A 22,979-nucleotide genomic window follows, 5' to 3' on the forward strand; every position below is an offset into this window, starting at 1 on the left:
ACACATGATTTTACTGGCTGTGGCTCCCAGAGGGATGTGTCTGCCACAGTCTCTGCCAAATCATTGGCAGCACTGTGCTGAGCCCGATATATAAGGCAGCCTTCAGAACACAAGAAGCAACCTGTCTAGAACACCAGAGAGGAGGCAGATCTCCTCTAGACATTCACAGATACCTAGAGGGCCCCGTTAACCAATTCTTTTTCAGAACCACAAGTCATTTTAGGGACAGTTTCTTTCCCTCTGCCATCAGATTTTGTTCAGCCCATGAACAATACCTTACTGTTCCTCTGTTGCACTATTAATGTATTTTTTGTGGCTTACGGTATTTCTTATGACTTGCACTATACTGCTGCCACAAAGCCACAAATTTCACAACATATGTCAGTGCTAATAAACCTGATTCTGGTGCTTTTTTTTTATCCCTCCTCATCAAGGACTGTGATACAAGCACAGAGATACATGCAAAATGTTGGGAGAACTCATCAGGTCATGCAGCGTCGGGGGAGGGAAACAGGCAGTCAAGGTTTCCGTAACTGATGAAGGGTCTGAGCTCGAATTGCTGACTGTAGATACCCCTCCGTTGATGCTGCCTGACCTGCTGAGTTCCTCCAGCATTTTGTGGGTGTTGCCTGAGATTTCCAGCACCTGCAGAATCTCTTATGTCCGTGGCACAAAGCTGACCCGCAAACATCTGACCACTCCCAAAATAGTCCCTTCCCCCAGGCCTTACCCCATCGATTCATAACTTTCCACCCACTGTCAAACAATAAAAAGGTGACAGACATCAAGGATGGGTAGCAGAGAAAAGAACATTTAGAAGCTTCAATGAAGCAACAGAGGTGCCAGGGAAATGTTCCCCTTCACGAACTGCTTTGCGCAGCAGCCTTTCAGTCTCCGGTACGGATGCACCTACAGTGGCTCAGCAGGGAAACAGGTGTTGCTTCGAGACCACTCAGGAAGAGATTGATATGGTTCAAATCGGCTCCCCTCCCAAATGGGAAAGATTCATGCCAGGACATGCAACGATTTCTTGGGGAAAAAGAGAACTGCCTCTGTCAGAGCTACCGCTGCTGGATGGTGGGGGGTGAGGGGTCAGGATTCATGTTCCAGAGTGATAGGTGAGGGAAGCAGCAGCTCATTGTTTCTTGCACCTACGCGGATGATTAGCGAGGCAGGGATACAGTGAAAATGAATGATTAACTCGAGTGACAATGATGAGTCTGTCTGGGGAACATTGCTGACTGGGAGAATGCTGACTCACTGACTGTGGCCCAGTTAACTCACTGTGCAATCTGGTTAACTCACTGTGGGATATTGCTAACTCACTGTGGGATGTAGTTAACTCACCGTGGGCTCGTTAATTCACAGTGAGAAATAGTTAACTCATTATGTGATCTAGTTTACTGAGATATTGTTAGCTTATCATGTGATCTAGTTAACTTACAGTTGAATATTGTTAACTTACTCTGGGATATGGTTTACTCATTGTTGGATTTATCTACCTCACTGTAGTATATTCAGTAGTTTATTCATACGGAAGAGTGAGGAGGTGATAGACAGAAGCTACAGGGAGCTAGTTGCCCCTAGGTTGCAGGAGACGGGTAACTGGGTGACTGTGAGGAGAAGGACACCTGCGGTCATTCCCCTCAGTAATAAGTATACAACTTCGGTAGTGTTGAAGGAGGCGACCTACAAGGGGTGAGCCACAGTGACTGATCCCTGGACTGAGTGTGGTGCTGTGGCTCAGAATAGAGAGGTGAAGAGGACTGCAGTGTTGATCGGAGCTTCTGTTGTCAGAGGAACAGAGACGAGGTTCTGTGGGTGTGACACCCGGATGGTATGTTGCCACCCTGGTGCCAGGATCAGGGATGTCTCGGGTTGGGTCCATGACATTTTCAAGGGTGAGGGTGAGCAGCCAGAAGTCTTGGTGCAAATTGGCATCAATGACGTAGGTAGACAAGTTGAGGAGGTCCTGAAGAGAGATGTTAGGGAGCTAGGTAGAAAGCTGAGAAACAGGACCTCCAGGGTAGTAATCTCTGGATTGCTGCCTGTCCCACGTGTCAATGAGGGTAATAATAGGATGACTTGGCAGGTGAATGTGTGGCTGAGGAACTGGTGCAGGGGGCAGGGGTTCAGATTTCTGGATCATTGGGATCTCTTCTGGGAAAGGTATGACCTGTGCAAAAGGACAGGTTACACCTGAACCTGAGGGGGTCCAATATCCTTGTGGACAGATTGGCAAGAGTTGTTCAAGAGGAGTTAAACTAAGTTAGCGGGGGGGGGGGGGGGATGGGAACCAGAGTGACAGTGCTGTAGATGAGGTAGCTGGTTTGCAAACAGAGGCAGTGTGCAGTGAGGAGACGTGGTGGACGGCAAAACTGTGGTCAACAGGATGAGATACAATGTAAAAAGCAGACAAAATCAAAGAGGGTGAACACAGGACTGAAGCTTTTATATTGAATGAACATAGTATACGGAATAAGGTAGGTGAACTTGTAGCACGGTTACAGATTGGCAGGTATGATGTTGTGGGCATCGCTGAATCGTGGCTGAAAGAAGATTATAGCCGGGAGCTTAATGACCAAGGATACACACTGTATCGAAAAGAACACACAGAAGTTGGTGTTGCTCTATTGGTAAAAAATGAAATTCAATCATTAGAAAGAGGTGACATAGAGTTAGAAGGCCAATCACAAAGAAGGGTCCCTATGTGACTCCTTATCTGTTTGTCACTCCCCACTGATCTCCCTCCTGCCACTTGCTCTTGTAAGTGGAACAAGTGCTACACCCGTCCCTACACCCTCTCACTCACTACCATTCAGAGCCCCAAACAGTCCTCCCAGATGAGGCACCACATCACCTGTGAGTCTGTTGGCGTCACCCAATGTGGGCTCCTGTATATTGGTGAGACCCAACGTAGAGTGGCAGGCCACCACTGAGCACCGTCCACCAGAAGAAGCAGGATCCCCCAGTGGCCACCCATTTTAATTCCACTTCCCATTCCTATTCTGACATGTCAGTCCACGGCCTCCTTTACTGCTGCGATAAGGTTCTACTCAGATAAGAAGAGCAACACCTTATATGCCGTCAGGGTAGCCTCCAACTTAAAGGCATGAACATTGATCTCTTGAATTTCCGGTATTGCCCCCCTGCCTCCCTCCTTCACCATTCCCCATTCTTATTTCTCTCTCTCACTTTATCTCCTTACCTGCCCATCACCTCCCTCTGGTGTTCCTCCACTTTTCTTTCGTCCATGGTATTCTGTCCTCTTCTATCAGACTACCCCTTCGCCAGCCCTTTATCTCTTTAACCAATCAACTTCCCAGCTCCTTACTTCACCCCTTGTGCTCCCAGTTTCACCTTTCACCTGCTATCTTGTATTTCTTCTTCCCCTCCCCACCACCTTCTTACTCTGATCTCTCATGTTTTTTCTCCAGTCTTGATGAAGGGTCCCAAACTGAAATATTGACTGTACTCTTTTCCATAGACGCTGCCTGGGCTGCTGAGTTCCTCCAGCATTTTGTGGTTGTTGCTAGGGTTGGAAGGTTTTGAATCAGTGCTTATGAGGTGTCTAGGGAGGGGTAACACCTCTGGTGGGGGGGCCTGCTGTGCCCTTTTCAGGGCAGCTCGTCCACCTTTGGTCCCCACCTGGCGCTCAGCTCTCACCTGCGGCTCCAAGTAGCTGTAACACGCGCAGCGGCCAAACTCCGGTAAACCGTCTCGGCAGACGGGCCAAACCAGGTGAGGGTAGCCGGCAGGTCTTCGACCCTCCATGAGGTAGGGGATCTGCCTGGCCCTGGCAGACTGAGCAGAGGAAACCAATTAGTGGTCCAATGGTCAAGAAGGCAAGCCAGCAGGCATTTGTGGAGCGCTAAGAGCACGACAGGACACTTAGACGTCCTGGTCACCCATTGCAGCAGGAGAGATCTCCAGCCGTGACGGTTGTCCTTGCCACTGGATCGAGGTCTCTTCAGCCGAGAGAGTGGGATTGCCCCTGTGCAATGGCCGTTCCACTTAAAACTCCATCACGCACAGGTTTGTGTCCTCTTTGAATCCGAAGGACTACCACTATATAGAGCTAAGGAACTGCAAGGGTATAAAGACCTTGATGGGAGTTATATGCAGACCCCCAAACAGTAGTAAGAATGTGGTCAACAGCTTTACAATGGGAGATGAAAAATGCATGTCAATGTTACAATCGTCATGGGGGATTTCAATTTGCAAACTGGGAAAATCAGGTTGGTGTGGGATTCCAAGAGGGTGACTTTCTAGAAATCCTACAATATGGCTTTTTAGAGCAGCTCGTGGTTGATCCCATTAGAGGATCAGCTACTCTGGATTAGGGTGTTGTGCAATGAATTGGAATTGATTAGAGAGCTTAAGGTTAAAGAACCCCTAGGAGTAAGTGATGAAAATATGATTGAATTCATCCTGAAATTTCAGAGGGAGAAGCTAAAGTCAGATGTACAGAATCAGGATTACAGTGGAGTAAAGTGAATTACAGAGGCATGAGAGAGTATTGTATTATACTGCTCTTTGCGAGGCTTTGGATTCAATTGCAATGATTCAATGCCATGCCAGATGTGTGCGTCTGGTCAACATTTATGTTCTGCATCTCTTCCTCGTCCACCCCTGCACATCCTTACCTGGATATGAACTGCCTGTCCAGTTAGTTTATGAAGACCGCTGCATTTTTAAAGAAGCCTTAAAGATGATAGGTGCTCAGTATATATAACAATCCAGCTCATGAACGGGCCCTTCAGCCCATCACTTCCATGCTGATAGAACTAATCCCACCTCCCTGTATATGGTCCAGATCTCTCCATTCTGTGCCGGTGTTGATGGTTAGCATGGACATAGTTTTTATGCTCTTTGACAATACAATTCTGAGCCACCACTGGCAGTAGGCCTGTTTTCTCAGAGCTCCCCATATCATCCAGGCCCTTGGAACTGTCTGGTCATATGTGCACCAACTGGGTGAGGAAGTCATATGGTGCATTGGTCCTGATTAGTCAGGTATTGAGCTTTAGAACCATGAGGTAATGTCGCAGCTCTGTAACACTCTGGTTAGACCACACTTGGAGTATTGTATTCAGTTTTGGTCACCCCTTTATAGGAAGGATGTGGAGGGTTTAGTGAGGGTGCAGAGATTTACCAGGAAGCTACCTAGAATAAGACCATAAGCAGAATTCGGCCATTTGGCCCATCGAGTCTCATCATGGCTGAATAAGAGCAAACGAGAATGAGAGGTGACTTGATAGAGGAGTACAGAATGATGAGGCGTAAATAGAGTAGATAGCTTGTGCCTTTTTCCAGGATGGAGAGAGTAAAGGAGGGCATCATTTTAAAGTGATTGGAGGAAAGTATGAGGGAATGTCAGATGTAGATTCTCCACACAGAGCGTGACGGGTGCATGGAACACGCTCTCAGGGATGGTGGTAGAGGCAGATACAGTAGGGACATTTAAAATACTCTTAGATAGATGAAATAAGTTAGAGGGCTATGTGGGAGGGAAGCATTGGATTGATCTTGGAATAGGTTGAAAGGTCGGCACCACATCGTGGGCCGAAGGGCTTGTACTATTCTGTACTGTTCTATTTTCTATATACTATGTTGTATGACACTCTGCCTGGTCTTGATTTTGTCCCATCCTTCCACTTCCCATTTGGCGGATTAGGTTAAAGTCAATCCCAAATATGAAGTAATGTATGAAATGGCTTACTTAGGTGTTAATATTCTGAGCAATAGTCAGTACAATTCGGCTCTCTTATCTATCAGTCCGTTCTCTGTTACAATCCTTGAAAATTTACTATTCTGCATTTCATCCTTATATCCAAATGAGACAACACTGTGATTTTTGAGGTGTTGAGCAGCAGAGTCTTTATCAACTACTCAATCCATGCTCACAACCCTGTCCAGATATTCTCCCTGTACTAAACATACTATGTGAGATTTTGTCTATGTGAGAGTAAGTCTATTGTCAATGATTGGAAAAGTGTTATAATAAATTATTATGGAGGTAACTGCAAAACACTTGGTAAGTTAACATTTGCTCAAATGCATTCTGTGTGTCTTCATCGAGTCTTGTTCAACAAATCTATCAAAGTTCTTTGACAAAGGATCACTGGGAGCGGATAAAGAAGGTTACTAGTCGATGTAATATTTTCTGGAAGTGTATTACTTTCTACAAATGGTATAGAAAAGATTACTGGTCTGGAGGTAACATATGGACACAGGTAGGTGATTGGTTATTCAGTAGGGGTAAGGGACTCATTTTCAGGTTCACAGCTTATGATTGGGAAGAGCTTTGTAGGGATCAGTACCAGTTCGGGAACTCGTATGGACTGTAGTAATGGTTTAATGGAAGGAAATTATGTATAGTGAAGAATTAGTGTGAAGAAAGATAAGGTACAAGGATATATACAGCTTCTAAAGATAGTCCAGAGTCAAGGTGTCACCTCAGAATAAGCGAGTGCCCATTAAAGATCAAGGTGGTGCTGAATTGCTCCTCTCTGTGGATTGTGAGTCTTTGGAACTTCTTGCCCTAGAAGTGTGGAGATAGAATCCTTGAATATATTCATAGGGGAATTGGTTGGATTGCTAATCTATGAGATAATCATGGGAGATGGGAGAAGGCAAGAAAATAGATGAGAAAAGTTCAATCAGCCACTATCTTATAGAACGCAGAGCAAACTCGAGGGGTGAACCACCTTCACAAATTTCTGTTTTTTATGGTCTTGTGGTTATTGGACTAAATTTCCTTAATCTGAACCTTCCCCTCTCATGCTCTCTTGTTGAAGTGGAGGGTTGCTAATAGTTACCAACCCTTGAACTGTAGAGATACAGGGGGTAGACTTCTCCACATCTCGGAAAGAACTTTCTCCTCACCCCTGCACAGCAGGTAGTAGCTGTCTTTCACAACAATGTATACAAGTGTGAACACTGCAGAAGGATTGGTTGGGCAGAATATGGGAGTGGTGGCCTAGAATTGTAAGGCTGAATATGAGTCAGTGTGTAACATATTCAACAGTATTGTCCTACAGATCGTGGTGAACAAACTACTACCCCTTGGTCCAGATACACCACTGTACATCTGGGTGTTGGACTTCCTGACCAACAGACCTCAGATGGTCAGGATGCACAACTGCTCCTCCCTCCCCATCATCCTCAACACAAGTGCCCCTGCCAGGGATAGGTGCTGAGCCCAATGCTGTACACTCTGGTCACACACGACTGCACGACCAAACACCTAAGTAATCGCATTGTCAAGTTCGCTTATTAGATTAAATTAGATTAGATTCAACTTTATTGTCATTGTGCCAAGTACAGATACAAAACCAATGAAATGCAGTTAGCATCTAACCAGAAATGCAAATAGTGTTATTTACAAAATAACTGCGAATAAAAAGTAAGTGCTACAGCACACAAATATAAAAGTACTGAGACAGTACAATATGGGTGCAATACTGCTTAGTGCTGTGATGTGAGGTTCAGCAGGGTCACAGCCTCAGGGAAGAAGCTCTTGGTGCGGGAGCGGAGGCTCCTGTAGCGCCTATCGGATGGGAGGAGAGTAAAGAGTTCATGGTTAGGGTGAGATGCATCCTTGATAATGCTTTTCACCCTGTCCAGGCAGTGTTTATGGTAGATGTTCCCAACTGTGGGCAATTGGGTGCCGATAATCCGCTGGGCAGTTTTCACCACACGCTGGAGTGCTTTGCGGTCCGATATGGGACAGTTGCCATACCACACTGAGATACAGTTGGTGAGTATGCTCTCAATGGTACAGCGGTAAAAGTCAATCAGTATCCTGGGACAGAGGTGAGCTTTCTTGATGCTCCACAGGAAATAAAGGCGCTGTTGCACCTTTTTGATCAGGATGGAGGAGTTCAGGGACCAGGTGAGATCCTCGGAAATGTGAACACCGAGGAACTTGAAGCTTGGTACACGCTCCACTACAGCTCCAGTGATGTAGATGGGGACGTGAGTGTGGCTCTTAGCATGCCTGAAGTCCACAATGATCTCCGTGGTCTTCTGGGTGTTAAGGGCCAGGTTGTTGTCGGCACACCACGCGGTCAGGTGCTGGACCTCGTCCCTGTAGGCCGTCTTGTTATCCCCTCTGATCAGGCCAACCACCATGGAGTTGTCAGCGAACTCGATTATGGAGTTAGAACCATTTACAGGAATGCAGTCATAGGTGAAAAGGGAGTACAGATGAGCAGAGCAGTGGTGGGGCTGATCACCAACAATGATGAGACACCCTACAGAGAAGAGACTGAAGAGCCCAAGGCCTGGTGCCGGGCAAATAACCTCTTCCTCAATGTCAACAAGACAAAGGAGAGGAGAGGAGAGGAGATTTCAAGAGAACTCGCACCACTTACAGCCCTCTTTACATCTGCTCCAGTGAGATGAAGTGGTGAACACCAAACCTTTACACTGGGCAGGTGACCTTTTCTCTCAGGTCTCTTCCTGAGCCATGCTGATAATTCAGGGAGGGATGTCCGAGTTCCTGCTCACCACAGAAGCCATTTCTCACTGGGACTGCAAATTCCGATGCCTTGTTCATTCCCAGCATACCGGAATTCCTAGAGCCATCTTCCCAAAGACTGGCGGTAGCAGGCTGGGAGATTGCCCATTTCTCAGCTGGTCTTGTATCAATCAGTCCCATAGCTGTTTGGTAACAAAACTAATCTCTTTATCTGATACTATCCCTTCCACCCATGTAGATCAATCACCTACATGAGATGGTGGTTGGTGAAAGGTTGGGTGAACACCCATGGTTCTGACAAACAGTACTAACCTTCATTAGCACCAGGGACAAGACAGGGCTTTCAAGATTTCCTCAAGGTTACACTTAATTTGTGTGCTCGGCCATTGGACGTGTAATACTGTGTTAAAGTGGTGTGTTTGTTTTCTAAAGCTGTAATTCATTTTATGCATAAAGTTTTATCATTATCTTTATCTTTAGTACAACCTTGACGTTGTACTAACTACACGCACAACACACTGAAGGAACTCAGCAGGCTGGGCAGCATCTGTGGAAACAAACAGTCAACGTTTCAGACCGAGACCCTTTGTCAGGACTGAAGAGAAAGGGGGCAGGGGCCCTATAGAGAAGATAGGGGGGAGGGTGGGAAGGATAAGGCTGGTAGGTGCCAGGTGAAAAACCAGTAAGAGGAAAGATCAAGGGGTGGGGGAGGGGAAGCAGGGAGGGGATAGGTAGGAAAGGTAAAGAAGGAGCGTAAGGGGAAAGCACTATGGGTAGTAGAAGGAGATGGAACCATGAGGGAGTTGATAGGCAGCTGGAGGAGGAGGCAGAGTGAAACTGGGAGAAGGAGGGAATTACCAGGAGTTGGAGAATTCAATGTTCATGCCAAGGGGCTGGAGACTACCCAGACAGTATATGTGATGTTGCAACTCATTTTGTGTTTACACTGTACTAAATACTTTGAGGTTGGTCAATACAGCCTCTAGTATGCTCCTAGCAAGCCCTGTTATACTGCTTGAAGCAGAATGTTCACCCACTGTCTGTGGCAACCATCAAGTACCTGGGTGGGCTCCAAGAGAACCTGCTTCAGGTGATAACCCTCCCTGTCACTTGGCCAGATCTGACTGTGTCACGGGATCCAAATGCGATGGACTGTGATTGAATCCTGACTTATGGATTTAAACACGCCTCTCTTAGCAACGTCTTTGCTTCCCTCCTGCCCAGTGATAGATCAGCCTCACAGCAGAACAAGGCAGACACCACATCTGTGCAGTGAAGCTTGACATTACAGAAGACTTACAGCTTATTAGATTTCGGCTTGTGGGGCGAGGATGGGTGAAAAATGTGTGTCAGGGACCTGGTGTGGGTTAGCTGTCAAGTATGTCAGCGTGATTCATTCCTAAATGTAATTTGAAAGAACATCATCATCTGAAAGTTTTTAATGATATTCCTACTGCAGGGATTTGTCATTTGGACAATATGTGTGCGGTTTAACAGCAAAGGCAAAGGAGGAACATTAAATCTCATTTCTATTGATCAATGCGGCATGCAATTGTTCTGTTGCGAAGCTAAGAAAAAAGGCATAATTTCCACATCCTACTGGGATAGTGCTGTGCTGCTCTGCCCATTTTTTTCTTTGCAGGCAGTTCATGAACCAACCATCCCAAATTCCTCTTCACACTTGGAGTAGCTGTTGGCCAGCAGTTTCCAGGAGTTCATGGGGATGTTGCATCAGTGAGGTTACAGCTGAGATTTACTGGGGATATTGCCGCTCTCACCAATGCAGTGCAGAGCTATGGGACTGATTGATACAAGACCAGCTGAGGAATGGGCAATCTCCCAGCCTGCTACCGCCAGTCTTTGGGAAGATGGCTCTAGGAATTCCGGTATGCTGGGAATGAACAAGGCATCGGAATTTGCAGTCCCAGTGAGAAATAGCTTCTGTGGTGAGCAGGAACTCGGACATCCCTCCCTGAATTATCAGCATGGCTCAGGAAGAGACCTGAGGGAAAAGGTCACCTGCCCAGTGTAAAGGTTTGGTGTTCACCACTTCATGCCCTTTCCAAGGAGAGTTGGGTGAAGGACTGGGAGCAATTACTTAGTTATTTAGAGATGCGGTGAAGAATAGGCCCTTCTGGCCCTTTCAGCTGCAGCACCTCAGCAAACCTCGACAACCCCAATTTAACCCTAACCTAATCACAGGGCAATTTACAATGACCAATTAACCTACCTGGTATGTCTTTGGACTGTGAGAGGAAACCAGAGCACCAGGAGGAAACCCACACATTTCACGAGGAGGACATACAGAGACTCGCGACAGAGGACACTGGCATTGAACTCTGAACTCTGACCCCGAGCTGTAATAGCGCCATGCTAACCACTACGTTGCCATGACGTCCTTGTACTGGTTGGTTATCTGTATGGCAGGGTGCAACGGCTGTTGTAACCTACCTTTGAAGAGTGGAGTGGAAGGACTTAGTGAAGACTCTGTTAATGATGTGTAATGTCTTCTGCATGTGGTTCAAATGCAGAAAGGTGGATGCAATGGATATCTGGAAATGCTCTACCTTGTACAATTTTGTGTAGTTTATGTTTAATTTATGTTTTTCCTTGTGAATGTTGTCTCTTTGATGCTGTGTGTTTGTGATGCTGCTTTGCGCAAGTCCTTCGCTGCTCCTGTGCATACAAGTGTTTATGACTCTGACATTGATGGACGTCAGCCTTTCCTGAGATCTGGATGGCTTGCTTTGACTCCAGTTAATGTGGGAACTGAAGATGCTTCATCTGAGGGGCAGGTAGAAGCAGATGGAGGCACTGTTGTGCAACACCATCCCAAATTCCTCTTTTCACTTGGAGCAGTTGTGGGCCAGAAGTTTCCAGGAGTTCATGGGGATGTTGCATTTATAGAATATAGAAAATAGAACTGTACAGCACAGTACAGGTTTTCGGGCCATAATGTTATGTTGAACTTTTAAATTATTCTCAGGTAAACCTAACCCTCCCTTCTCGCATAGTCCTCTATGTGTTTGCCTAAGAATCTCTTAAATGTGTAAAAAAAACTATCTCTAACTTCCCCCCCGCCCCACTTTATTTCCTCCAGCCACTTCAAAATTATGCATTCAAAATGGCATTGGCAAGACATGGCAATGCTTTGCAAACAACAAATAATATTCCTAACTATTCTACTAATTATACCTTTCTGGACTATGATCACTACAATTTGCAGCCTGCAATTTCCCTTTGGGAGATGTGCTTTTGAGCCGTTTGTATGACCGAGCGTTTTTGCGGTAAAATGAAGGATTCGGTGAACTGCACTCTTGAGAATGCAGGTACAGCCATTGCTGGAGTGGATCTAGGACTGGATTGAAACTCTGGGCCAGACTGAAGTGACAGGGCCCACGCCTGACAGCAAACATTGAACCGTTCAGCCAATTTCAGTGCCGAGCCAGATTGAAAAGATTAAGGTGTCGAGGCCAGGATTGAAAGATGAACTGGTGTTCACTTCTCCAGTTCTCTGTGAGTGTTTTGCTTACCTCAGCACTGAAGGGACTCTGCAGTTATGGCCTGCAGCCATTGGCACTTGCCTCAGTGCTGAACCGGCTCTGTGGCTGTGGCCTCACTTTCAGGGACTCGACAGTTCATTTTCTATTTATTATTTGCTTACTTTATTGTTTCCATCATTTGATCTTTTTTCGCATGTTAGACGTTTGATGGTCTTTGTGGTGAGGGTTTTTGTTTGTAAATTCTATTGTATTTCTTTCTTCGTTTTGTGGCTGCCTGCAAGAAGATGAATCTCAATAAATATACTTTGAGCTTTCAGCTTTGCCCTCTTGTATTAGTCATTTCTGCCCAGAAAATGTCTTTGGCTCTCCACTCTATCATCTTGTACACCCCTATCAAGTCACCTCTCAGCCTCCTTCACTTCAAAGGGAAAAACCCTAGTTCACTCTGGCTTTTCTAATCCAGGCAGCATCCTGGTGATTCTTGGCTGCACTCTCTCTAAGTCCATCACATCCTGCCTATAATGAGGTGACCAGAACTGAATACAATGCTCCAAAATTTCTTCAAGGAGGCTTTGATAACATCTTTAAACCTTCTTCTTTGACCACCGGGTAATTCCTCCCATGACAGAGTTAGGAACAGGGTATGTGTTTCAAGATCCAAACAAGAGAAAATCTGCAGATGCTGGAAATCCAAGCAATACACACAAAATGCTGGAGGAACTCAGCAGAAAATGTCGGCCCGAAACGTCGACTGTTCTCTTTTCCATAGATGCTGCCTGGCCTGCTGAGCTCCTCCAGCCATTTGAGTGTGTTGCGTGTGTTTCAAGAGCCTGCTCTCATGTTGAGAACAATGTGGCCCGGGAGACTGTAACGAGGATGTTGTTGGAGTTGTCAGCCTGAGAGAGGTAGCTGGCTTGTACCTCTGTGGAATTGTGGAGGATTTTGAAGAAGCAGCCCTGCTGATCTCTCTCCAACACCACATGGTAGCTGCTGTAAGCAGTTCAGCTCTTAGAAACAAACAGGGGTGTTCACTGCATTGGTTGGTGGGGTTGCTGGAGGTGTACACGTGGTCCTGTCTGTGCCAGTAATGCTGAAGTGGAGAGTGTTGAGAGCTTCAAGGTCACAAGTGTAAACATCACCAATGGCTTGTTCTGGTATTGCCATGATTAGGACAGCACACTGGTGCCTTCACTTCGTCAGAAGGCTAAGGAAATTGACCCTCACCTGCCTTTATAGATGCACCTTAGAAAGCATCCTATCCGGATGTGTTGTGACTTGCTAAGGTAACTGCTCTTACCTCTTATAAAGATAAATCAAGTGAAACAGGTGACAGCAGGGCTTCGCTTCCTGATGAGCTCAATGCCTTCTATGCCCATTAAATCATGGACTATCACAAAGTCTGAGAGCTGCAGATGATCCTGTGTGGGAACAGCCTTCAGGAGGGCAAACCCATGAAAAGCTTCCAGCCCAGACGGGGTACCTGGCCAAGTACTGATCCCCTGGCTGGAGTGTTCACTCAGATCTTTAACCTCTTACTTTGTCGGTCTGAGGTACCCACCTACTTCAAGCAGACTTCAATTACATCCATGCTAAGAAGAATGTAGTAACCTGCCTCAATGACTACCATCCAATGAGGAAGTGATTTGAGAGGTTGGTGATGAAACATATCAACTCCTGACTGAGAAGCAACTTGGATCAGCTCTAATTTGCCTATCAGAGCAACAGGCCCACAGCAGATGCCATCTCACTGGCTCTTCACTTAACCCTGGAACATTTGGACACCAAAGTTGCATACATCAGGATGCTCTTTATTGACTGCAGCTAGACATTCAATACCATCATCCCCTTAAAACTAATCTATAAGCTTCAAGACCTTGGTCTCAATGTCTCTGTGCAGAAAGAGATATTGAGACCAAGGTCTTGAAGCTTATAGATTAGTTTTAAGATTTATAGATTAGTTGTATAGATTTCCTTACTTGTAGACCCCAGTCAGTTTGGATTGGCAACATCTCCTCCATGATCTCCATCAGGACAGGTGCCCCACATGGCTGTCTGCTTAGCCTCCTGCTCTACTCATTTTACACCTATGACTATGTGGCTGAGCACAGCTCCAATGCCATTTTCAAGGTTGCTGACAACACCACTGTCATAGGCCAAATCAAATGTTGTGATAAATCAACGTTTAGGAGGGAGATTGAAAATCTGACTGAGTGGTGTCATTAAAGCAACTCTCATTCAATGTCAGCAAGACCAAGGAGCTAATTATTGACTTCAGGGGAAGGAAATCAGAGGTCTATGAGGCGGTCCTCATTGGAGAATCAGAGGTGGAGAAGGTCACCAACTTAAAATTCCTTGGTGTTATTATTTCAGGGGACCTGTCCTGGGCCCAGCCCGAAAGCAGAATTGCAAAGAAAGCATGACAGCGCTTCTACTTACTTAGAAATTTGCAAAGATCCAGCGTGACGTCTAAAACATTGACAAACTTCTACATTTGTGTAATGGAGAGTATATTGACTGACTGCATTAAAGCCTAGCATGGAAACACCAATGTCCTTGAATGGAAAATGGTACGTAATGGTATACATTTCATCCATCACAGGTAAAGCCCTCCCTACCATTGAGCACATCCACATGAAGTGTTGTCTGCAGGAAAGCAGCATCCAGCATCAGGGACCCCTACCACCCAGGGCATGCTCTGCTCACTGGTGCCACCAGGAAGAAGGAACAGGAGCCTCAGACTCACACCACCAGGTTCAGGAATGGTTATTACCCTCAACCATCAGGCGCTTGAACCAAAGGAATTAACTTTACTTAACTTCACTTGCTCTGTCATTGCAATGTTCCCATAACCTATGGACTCACTTTCAATGAGTCTTCATCTTGTGTTTTTGATATTTATTGCTTGCTTGCTTGCTTGCTTATTTATTTATTTATTTATCTATCTATCTATCTATCTATCTATCTATCTATCTATCTATCTATTTATTATTCTTTCTTTCTTTTTGTATTTGCACAGTGTGTTGTCTTTTGCACACTGGCTGAACGCCCATGTTGGTGTGGTCTTTCATTGATTTGATTATGGTTATTATTCTATTATGGATTTATCAAGTATGCCTGCAAGAAAATTAATCTCAGGGTTGTATATGATGACGTATATGCATTTTGAATAAATTTACTTTAAACTTTGAACTTGGCTCCGCTGAAGACCTCAAGAAATCGTAGAGTTATGTAGAGCCCAGTCTATCGTAGAAACTGGCTTTCTTGGACTCCTTGGACTCTCCCTACAGCCTACAGCTTTGGTAAAGCAGCCAAATAATTGAAGACCTCTCCCACCTGGATGATTTCTTCCATTAGACAGAAGAGACAATGTCTTTGTGAGTTCTACTATGAACTCCACTGCTCAAATCTTCCAGTATGTTGCACTCTTCGATTGGACTTGTCTTTGCTGCCATATAGCTTGACGTAGCTTGAGTTTTGAATTTTTACCCTTCTGTTCTCACTGTTCAACGTCAATATTCCAGGGACATTCTATCAGCATCGTGGCAAGGTCTCCTTCAACTTATGGGACAGGGCTACTTCTTGAGGCCTCCCTCTCAAGGCCAACTTGTCAATGACTCCTAAGAAGGATTAAGTAAAGATCTTGACATTATTCACACTGAATATGTTAGAGAAATTTTGAGCCATGGTTGAAATGTGGCCTGAAGATCCAAAATAAAAAAAAGAAACACTGACGCTGGAAACCTATAACAAAATAACTGGCCATAGACTTCAGAAAGATGGGTGGTGCACATGACCTTGTCTCCATCAATGGTGTGGAGGTTGGGAGGGTTGAGAATTTCTAGTTTCTAGCTGTGAACATCACCAATAGCCTGTACTGATCTTACCATGTTGATATCATGGTCAAGAACGCTTATCAATGCCTCTACTTCCTGAGGAGGCTAAAGAAATTCACGCTTACCACAGAAAGCATTCTGTCTGGGTGCATCACAGCTTGGTGCGGTGACTACTCTTCACGTGACCACAAAAAGCTGCAAGTACCACCAAGCTCAAGGATAGCTTCTATCTCACTGTTACCAGACTCTTGAATGGACTCTTGTCCAATAAAATGAACTCTTGACCTCACAATCTACCTCGATATGACTTTACACTTTATTGTTTACAGTAAGTTTTACACTTTCTTCTGCATTGTTACTGTTTTATCTTTTTCTACCTCAATACACTGCTGTAATTTTTTTATCCGTATGAACAGTCTACAAGAGAAGCTTTTTGCTGTATCTTGGTACATGTGTCAATAAAAAACAGTAGCAAGTTAGTGACTGGGAACTTAACAAAACACAGAGCAGAAGACCCTGACTAACAAGCCAACAACGAACAAGCCTTTGTGATGTGGGAAGAAACCAGATCACCGGGAGACAAGAAGAACAGCCATGTACAAACTCCACATGGACAGCACTGGAGATCGGGATTGAACCAGATCCCTGGAGCTGTGAGACACTGGCGCTGTGCTGACATCTTTGTGCTGTGTAACCTCAAATACAGGTCAGATTGACCATAAGTGATGGGTGGAGATCCAGTACCCTCAATTCCAATGTTAACCCATTTGAATACCACTATATGAGCTACAACTAAGGTATCTTGCTGCTAGCCCTTCTAAACCAATTCAGGGTTAAAGAGACAATAATTTTTAAAAAAACAGCGTTCCTGGCTGAGCTGCAACCTCTCGCCTATCTGAGTCAATCCCTACATGAGGGAAATTAGTGATTATTTACTAATGTCACCTGTACCGAAAAACAGTGAAAAGCTCTGAGGCAGGGTCATGGTGGGGTAGCTGGGAAAGGCTATGTTGTTTAGTGGCCAAGGGAGCAAGAGGATCAATCCATTAGTGTGGAGCAGGTCCAAAGGTTGGGTCCGCTTGCCAATGTTAAGTACCGTATATCCATATCTCCTCTCTCTCTCACACACACACACTCTCTTTCTGTCTGTCTGTCTGTCTGTCTGTCTCTCTCTCTCTCTCTCTCTCTCTTTCACACACACACACACTCTCTGTCTCTCTCTGTCAGTCGATCTCTCTCTCTCTGGTCTGTCTGTCTGTCGCTCTCTCTCTTTCACACACACACACACGCACACTCTCTGTCTCTCTCTCTCTCTGTCTGTCAGTCGATCTCTCTCTCTCTGGTCTGTCTGTCTGTCGCTCTCTCTCTAACACACACACACACACACACTCTGTCTCTCTCTAACACACACACACACACACTATTTCTGTCTGTCTCTAACACACACACTGTCTCACACCTCTCTCTCACTTTTACACACATATACACACACTCACACAAACACACACTCTCTCCCTCTCTTTCTCTTTTATCTCTCCCCTTTTCTATCTCTGTTTTTCAAAATTTGTCTTTTTGTTTCTCTCCCCTTCTTTCTCTTTCTCTATCCTTGTCTCACTATTTTCCAAAATTTCTCTTTCAGTCGGTTCCTTTCTTTTGCTCTCTTGCTCTCTCACTCTCTCTGTCTCTCTCCCTTTTTCTCTCATTTGATCTTTCTCTCTCTCTTTGCATCTGTGACTCCCAAATGAAAAATGAAGTGTGTGTCCTGTTACCATTGTAGGGCCCTTTGTTTTATATCAACACTGAATTATCTTGGCACAGCACGAGTACTTCACCTAAGGATTCCTGTATTAGTCCTGTCAATTTGAAGGGAAGGTATTATGCAAAGAGATCCTTTTTAATAAAAAGCTTGATAGATGTGTCAGATTTACTACTGAATCACACTCATACAGGAGGGTGTCAGTGGCATCAGGAGTAGGTCAAGAAGTTATGGTTTCAATGCAAAGTGCCAGATGTCAGAGCTTTGAAGCACCATGGAGAACAGAGAGGGTGGAAACCATCAAATCAAAGAGCTGAAGCAACGAAAGAATCAAAGTGTTTTACTGGATGGGAGCCAGTTGGTGCTTAGGAAAATAAGACAATTTCAATGGAACACATGATAGCTTCAAAGGCTTCCAGCAAATGCACAAAATAGCAGAGAGAGATCAGATATCTAATATTCATACACATAAGTTGCTTCCTGTATGGAGAAAATGTGAATAAAGCTCTGCTCAATATCTTTTGAAACTGAAAGCCTTCATAAAATAAAAGATGCCATTTCTAATTTAGGGTGTTCTTGCTTTTAAATTCTCCAGAGACACAGCATGCAGATATCGTGTAAAACCGAATCAAAGCATGGTTCCAAAGGTTTCGCTGATGAGGATGTTTGCCAGAGTGTCGGCTTTGGTCCAGAGGGTGATGCTCACCTTTAAGCTGAAGTGCCGCTCCGGAGCGTGATCCGGGCTGATGCTCAGAGCTGTTCCGAGGATGTTCTTATAGGATTACACAGAAAGAGAGTGAGTGACAGTAACAGATGGGAATGCTCTGATACAAGCCAGCATGGAGCCAACGAGCTGAACGGCCGGCTGCACTCCACACCACTGCCCCATCCCACGTTTGCACCGGTAATGAGTCGAGCACGGTTGGCTGGTCTCTGTCTATAATGTAAAAGAATGAAATAATTGGGAATTTTTTGCTCCTGCTCACTGGAATCAACCTCACCTGGAAAATGGAGGGAGAGAGAGACAGAGAAGTGAGCATTGCCCAATGAAACAGTGGAGACTACCTCAGTAAATATTTTTAAGACAAGGTTGGGTACAGTTTTGCATAGCAGGGGAACTAAGGGTTATGGGGAAAAGGCTGGCAGGTGGAGATGAGTCAGTGGCTATCTTATTGAATGGCGGAGCAGTCTCAATGGGCCAGATGGCCTACTCCTGCCCCTATTTCTTATGTTCTTATGGCTTTCATTTATACTAGGTCCATCCATCATGATCTAATTATTTTGTACCAGGTTCCTCCATCATTACCATTCTGTACAAGAATCAAACATTGTTCTCTCCCAGGTTCTTCCATCATAATCCCACCAGCAGGACAGAAGCACCAGGACACCGGATACAATGCACAGTGCTACACAGGTGGGAGGGGGTCTCAGTGTGAACTTCATCCCAGGAGCTCTCATGGCATCATGTGAGCCATAAAGCAAGGAAACTTCCCCCCTCCATCCTCCCTCAGCTTACGAATCAATGTTGGAGGAAGCACAGAGACTCAATGTCACAGCACGTTCCTAAACGTAGAAATATAGAAAACCTCCAGCACAATACAGGCTGTTTGGCCCACAATGTACTTACTTTAGAAATTACATAAGGTTACCCATAGCCCTCTATTTTTCTAAGCTCCACGTACCTATCCAGAAATCTCTCAAAAGACCCTGTCATATCTGCCTCCATCACCGTTGCTGGCAGTACATTCCACACACTCACCACTTGCTGCGCAAAAAGCTAACCCCTAACATCTCCTCTGTACTTACTTCCAGGCACCTTAAAACTGTGCCCTCTCGTGCTAGCCATTTCAGCCCTGGGAAAAAGCCTTGGACTATCCACATGATGAATGTCTCTCATCATCTTATACACCTCTATCAGATCACCTCTCATCTTCCGTCACTCTAAGAAGAAAAGGCCAAGTTCACTTAACCTATTTTCATAAGGCATGCTCCCCAATCCTGGCAACATCCTTGTAAATCTCTTCTGCACCCTTTCTGTGGTTTCCACATCCTTCCTATAATGAGGCGACCAGAACTGAGCACAATATTCCAAATTGAGTCTGAGATGGTCCTATATAGCTGCAACATTACCTCTCATCTCCTAAACTCAATCCCATAGTTGACGAAGGCCAATACACCATATGCCTTCTTAACCACAGAGTCAACCTGTGCAGTAGCTTTGAGTGTCCTATGGACTCGATCCCCAAGATCCCTCTGATCCTCCATATTGCCAAGAGTCTTACCATTAATACTATATTCTGCCATCATATTTCACCTTCGAAAATGAACCACCTCACACTTATCTAGGTTGAACACCATCTGCCATTTCTAAGCCCAGTTTTGCATCCTATCAATGTCCCACTGTAACCTCTGACAGCCCTCCACACTATCCACAACATCCCCAACCTTTGTGTCATCAGCAAATTTACTAATCCATCCCTCCACTTCCTCATCCAGGTCATTTATAAAAATCACGCAGAGTAGGGGTCCCAGAACAGATCCTTGAGGCACACCACTGGTCACCGACCTAATGCAAAACATGACCTGTCTACGACCACTCTTTGCCTTCTGTGGGCAAGCTAATTCTGGATCCACAAAGCAATGTCCCCTTGGATCCCATGTCTCCTTACTTTCTGAATAAGCCTTGCATGGGGTACCTTATCAAATGCCTTGCTGAAATCCATATACACTACATCTATTGCTTTTCCTTCATCAATGTGTTTAGTCACATCCTCAAAAAGTTCAATCAGGCTTGTAAGGTATGACCTGCCTTTAACAAGGCCATGCAGACCATTCCTAACCATATCATGCCTCTCCAAATGTTCATAAATCCTGCCTCTCGGGATCTTTTCTATCAGCTTACCAACCACTGAAGTAAGACTAACTGCTCTATAATTTCCTGGGCTATTTCTACTCCCTTTCTTGAATAAGGGAACTACATATGCAACTCTCCAGTCCTCTGGAACCTCTCCCATCCCCACTGATGATGCAAAGATCATTGCCAGTGGCTCAGCAATCTCCTCCCTCGTCTCCCCCAGTATCCTGGGGTATATTGCGTCCAGTCCCGGTGACTTATCCAATTTGATGCTTTCCAAAAGCTTCAGCACATCCTCTTTCTTAATATCAATATGCTCAAGCTTATCATTCCACTGTATGTCATCCATACAATAGCCAAAATCCTTTTCTGTAGTGAATACTGAAGCGAAGCATTCGTTAAGTACTTCTGCTATCTCCTCTGGTTCCATACACATTTTTCTACTGTCACACTTGATTGGTCCTATTCTCTCACATCTTATCCCCTTGCTCTTCACATACTTGTAGAATGCCTTGGGGTTTTCTTTAATCCTGTCTGCCAAGGCCTTCTCATGGCCCCTTCTGGCTCTCCTAATTTCAATATTAAACTCCTTCCTGTTAGCCTTATAATCTTCTAGATCTCTATCATTACCTATTTTTTTGAACCTTTAGTAAGCTTTTCTTTACTTCTTGACTAGATTTTCAACAGCCTTTGTACACCACGGTTTCTGTACCCTATCATCCTTTCCATGTCTCATTGGAATGTATCTATGCAAATATCCCCTGACATTTGCCACATTTCTACCGTATGTTTCACTGAGAACATCTGTTTCCAATTTATGCTTCCAAGTTCCTGCCTGATAGCCTCATATTTCCCCTTACTCTAATCAAACGCTTTTGTAACTTGTCTGTTCCTATTCCTCTCCAATGCTATGGTAAAGGAGATAGAATTGTGATCACTATCTCCAAAATGCTCTCCCACTGAGAGACCTGACACCTGACCAGGTCTGTTTCCCCAATACCAGATCAAGTACAGCCTCTCCTCTTGTAGGCTTATCTACACATTGTTTCAAGAAACCTTCCTGAATACACCAAACAAACTCCACCCCATCAAAACCCCTCACTCTAGGGAAATGCCAATAAATATTTGAGAAATTAAAATTGCCCACCTCAACAACCCTGTTATTATTACACCTTTCCAGAATCTGTCTCCCTATCTGCTCCTCAGTGTCCCTGTTACTATTGGGTGGTCTATAAAAAAACACCCATTAGAGTTATTGACCCCTTCCTATTCCTAACTTCCACCCACAGGGACTCCATAGACAATCCCACCATGACTTCCTCCTTTTCTGCAGCCGTGACACTATCACTGATCAGCAGTGCCACACCCCCATCACTTTTGCCTCTCTCCTCATCCATTCTCATCCATTCTAAAGCCTGGCACTTGAAGTAACCATTTCTGCCACTGAGCCATCCAAGTCTCTGTAATGACAACAACATCATAGCTCCAAGTACTGATCCACGTTCTAAGCTAATCCGCTTTTTTCATAATACTCCTCACATTAACATAGACACATCTCAAACCTTTGGTCTGAGTGTGTCCCTTCTGTATCACCTGCCTATCTTCCCTCTCGCACTGTCTCCAAGCTCTCTCTATTTGTGAGCCAACCTCGCCTTCCTCCGTCTCTTCAGTTCAGTTCCCACTCCCCAGCAATCCTAGTTTAAACTCTCCCCAACAGCCTTTGCAAATGTCCCCGCCAGGATATTGGTCCCCCTCAGATTCAAGTACAACCTGTCCTTTTTGTACAGGTCACACCTGCCCCAAAAGAGGTCCCAATGATCCGGAAATCTGAATCCCTGCCCCCTGCTCCAATCCATGCATTTATCCTCCATGTCACTCTATTCCTATACTCTCTGTCACGTGGCAGAGGCAGTAATCCTGAGATTACTACCTTTGAGGTGCTGCTTCTCACTTTCCTTCGTAACTCCCTGTAGTCTGTTTCCTACCCATGTCGTTGGTACTAATACGTACCATGACCTCTGGCTGTTCTCCCTCCCACTTCAGGATATCGGAGACGCGATCAGAAACACCTGGGAGACAAACTACCATCTGTCTTTCTTTCCTGCATCCACAGAATCACCTGTCTGATCCCCTAACTACAGAGTCCCCTTATCACTGCTGCCTTCCTCTTCCTTTCCCTACCCTTCTGAGCCACAGGGCCAGACTCTGTGCCAGAGGTGCGGCCACTGTTGCTTCACCCAGGTAGGCTGTCTCCCCCAACAGTACTCAAAGAGGAGTACTTATTGTTAAGGGGGACAGCCACAGGGGTATTCTCTAGTATCTGGCTCTTGCCCTTCCCCTTCCTGACTGTTACCCATTTATCTGTCTCCCGAGGCCCCAGTGTGACTGCTTGCCTATAGCTCCTCTCTATCACCTCCTCACTCTCCCTGACCAGCCGAAGGTCATCGAGCTGCATCTCCAGTTCCCTAACCCAGTCCCTAAGGAGCTGTAGTTCGATGTACTTGGCACGGATGTGGCCGACCAGGCTGGTACTTCAAAATTGCTCACA

Source organism: Hypanus sabinus, chromosome 9, assembly GCF_030144855.1.
Source record: "Hypanus sabinus isolate sHypSab1 chromosome 9, sHypSab1.hap1, whole genome shotgun sequence".
Lineage (NCBI taxonomy): Eukaryota > Metazoa > Chordata > Chondrichthyes > Myliobatiformes > Dasyatidae > Hypanus > Hypanus sabinus.